Source organism: Penaeus monodon, chromosome 1 (assembly GCF_015228065.2).
Source record: "Penaeus monodon isolate SGIC_2016 chromosome 1, NSTDA_Pmon_1, whole genome shotgun sequence".
In the NCBI taxonomy this organism is placed as follows: domain Eukaryota; kingdom Metazoa; phylum Arthropoda; class Malacostraca; order Decapoda; family Penaeidae; genus Penaeus; species Penaeus monodon.
The window spans coordinates 2,293,414-2,297,394 of NC_051386.1; positions in this window are offsets into that span (position 1 = coordinate 2,293,414).

The window sequence follows — 3,981 nt, forward strand, 5'->3', positions numbered from 1 at the left end:
ATTCTTCCATGTTTTTTTTTTTTCATTTGCTTTTAAAAATTTTGACGTCACAGTTTTTTTGGTGAATAGAACTGTTTTTACTTCTTGAAGTGCAAAAATTCTTCTGACGAAAGAAAAGTAAAAAAAAAAAAAAAAGGAAAAGTCGCTGTCTGTAATTATCTTCGAAAAACCAACATCCGTCCAAGTTTTTTTAACTCTATTCGTGTTAAAAATTCCCCAAAACAGTTTTTTTTTTTTTTTCATCCCCCCGTAGTCGCGGACCGACACTCCCCTGTCTTCCATTAGGCAAATCTACTCGTCCCCCCTGTCGAGACTGTGGCCATTTTTCAACACTCCGAGATTAGCCGTTTTTTCCCCTTATCGCCTCTACAGATCCTCTTTGCTCTGGGCCATATTGATTGGGGTTTTTTTTTCTTCTTTTGAGGAAAATTTTCTTCTTTGAAAAAAAAAAAAAAAATTTTAATACAACTTACGTAAATATACGTAGTCCCCCCTATGTGTTGTGAAAGCAGACATAAATACTCACACACAACCCCACCACACACACATACCCCACACACACACCACTACACTACAACCACACCACACCCCCACCACACCACACACACCACACACACACACACCACACCACACACACACACATATAATATATATATAATATATAATATTTTATATATATATATTATATATTTATATATATATATAATATATATATATTAGCTCTGTGTTGTACATATCTATGAACCCGCATAACCTGAACGCTTTTTAAAGAACATGAAGCTATATGCTTCTAATTCGAAAATTGTGTGCGTGGAATCCGTCATGCTGGGAGATCAGCTTGTCACGGAATTTTGATGCTTGAAGAAAAAAAAATGATATTTTTTTATACATCCTCGCACTCAGTTAATTGGGATGTTAAATCATTCCCAAATTTAGGAATGAGTCGGGGGGGAGAAAATTTGGGGAATGTTTAATCTTTACGTTGAAGAAAAGGTTGACAAAGATTAGGGCCCATTTTTTCATATTTTTTCTTATTTTTTAAAAGAAAAAATTCGCATACAAAAGCCCCACCATGTGAAAGGACCTTTTTAACACTAGTGGGCAATTTTTTCATAGATATATTGCTTTTTTCTTTGGGAAAAGCTAAATTTGGAAAAATTTTTAATTTACGTGGACTGCCCCTTTATTTTATTTTCGGTTTTTCCCTTTTTTATGGAAGGGACTGGAAAGGGGATCTAGAAAACCAACCCCAAAATCAAAATCCAGTTAAAACCCTCAAACTTAAAAAAAAAAAATATATTAATATATAGATAATAGATAGATAGATAGATAGATAGATAGTAGATATAATAAGAAAATAGTAGAAGATAATGATAGATAGATAGATATAAATAGAATAATATAGTTAGATGTAGTATGAAAGAAAGTATGCAACGCACCACCACACAACACACACCCCACACACACACAACCACACACACACACACACACACACACACACACACACCCACACACACCTACAGGTTGTGTGTACATACATATATATATTATTATATATAATTAATTTTATATAAAATATATATAAATTTCATCATACACACTCGGCGGGGCCGCGGGGGCCGAGGGGTTAAGTGTCGGACTCAAACTGCCCCGGGGGCAATCTGAGTTCGGGTTTTCGAGCACCGGCCGGCGCGTTGTTCCCTTGGGGCAAGGGAAACTTCCACCTCGTTCCAACCACCATGGTTGGCAAGCCCCCCAAATATGCGGCCCCAAACCCCGGGATAAATAGAGAGAATGTTTCCTAAAAGGAACCACCGGCCTCTCCGGGGAAAAGGGAACGGGGGACCCTACACGTCTCACTCCAAAAGCTCAAACATGAAAACTAAATTAAGTATCATGCTGGACCACGGCGGCTCAACTGACCTACCGTTAAAAGAGAAATACTCCACAAACCCCAAAACACACCCACACAACACACACACACACACACAAAAACATATTATAAAATATATATATATATATATTATAATAATATATATATATATTATATTATATATATATGCACCACACACACACACACCAACACACATGTGTGTGTGTTGTGTATATTATATAAATATATATAATATATATATATATAAAATATTATATTTAAAAATTATATATAATATAAATAATATATAATATAATAATATATATATATTATAATATTAAATATTAAAATATGTGTGTGTGTGTGTGTGGTTTTTGTGTGTTGTGTGTGTGTGTGTGTGTGTGTTGTGTTTTGGTGTGTGTGTGTTTTATCTATTTTGTTTACACACACACCCAACTCACACACCACACACACAGGTGTGTGTTATATACATTAAAATTTCAACATATATACTGTAATATTTGTGGTGTATATATATTATATATATATATATATTATAATATATTTTAATAAATTTTATATATAATTTATATATTTATATGATATATATATATATATAGATATATAATATAAATTTTAATATTTTATTATATATATTGTGTGTGTGTGTGGTGTGGTATAATATATATATAAAAATTTTTATTATATATATATATATATATATATAACATATATATAATATATATATATATTATATGCAAAAATTGTCCGGGGCCCCCTAGAACTAATTAACTAGAACAATGTACCCTTATGATGATAATATACATCAAACTCAAAAGAATGACAAGATATGAAGAAATGACGCTGTTCTTTCACATACTGGTGAAATGGCTGAAAATTGAAATAAACATATGATATGCCATTTATAATTAAGGTAAACACACGAGATCTGACATCAAATGTAAAATAAACAGAAAGATGTTTCTTTACACACTGCGTGTATTTAAATAATCTTTATCAGGAGAAACACAACAACACGATCACGGCATCAGTGTGTGTGTGTGTGTGTGTGTGTGTGTGTGTGTGTGTGTGTGTGTGTGTGTGTGTGTGTGTGTGTGTGTGTGTGTGTGTGTGTGTGTGTGTGTGTGTAAAATACCTTCCTATAGTTGTATTAGTTTCAAGTATTCATCAGTTGTAACAGTTTGGTTAAACTAAAATAGTCATTATATACTGAGAAATATCCCAGGGTAAAACTGATAGTACAGATTGTGTTAACTACAAAAGCAATACGTATATGATAAAGGAATCTGTTATAATACTAAAAACAAAAAGGCAACAGAGTTTCCCCATATGAGGAATGTTCTTGCTACTATTTCCGACCTTTCAGTGTGATATATGCTTACACACATACTTAAGCCGGGAGATATGCGCACTCCACCCTCGCACGTAACACAAACACATGCATATACATACACACACGCTTGACTGCATATACATGTGTGTGGTGTATGTGTGTGTGTGTGTGTGTGTGTGTATGTGTGTGTGTGTGTGTGTGTGTGTGTGTGTGTGTGTGTGTGTGTGTGTGTGTGTGTGTGTGTGTGTGTGTGTGTGTGTGTGTGTTTGGCCAATAGTCAGACAGGGGGCTATATTCCGTGAATAGTAACAGGGTCGGAAAGTTTGGGCAAAAAAGTAAAACACAAACAGACCTCGCATCATAACTGTTATTAGGTTAAAAAAAATGACTCTCCCTCACCCTTTTAATTGATTGTGTGGCTTTAATTTCGTGAAACTCTCAAAAACTTCTGTTATCCACATATAAAGTACTATGTCCGTTCTGTTTCCTAATCAGTTATAGAAGAAACTATCTTTAAGCTATTTCGGGATCAAGCATTTAACATATGTTTGGATTCTTTTACTCTGCCATGTCTGAAGTATTTTTGCAGCACTGGATTCTCAAATGGATATAGAATTGGTCTTTGCATTCCGAGACACAGTAACAAGGAGTGCAGTTTATTGTAAGAGTTATATATTGGTAAGGGTTAATGCCCACCAGTTCTCAAACCCCTTATTGCAAAAACCCGTAGAAGTCGAATAATGATTCCCTTTTT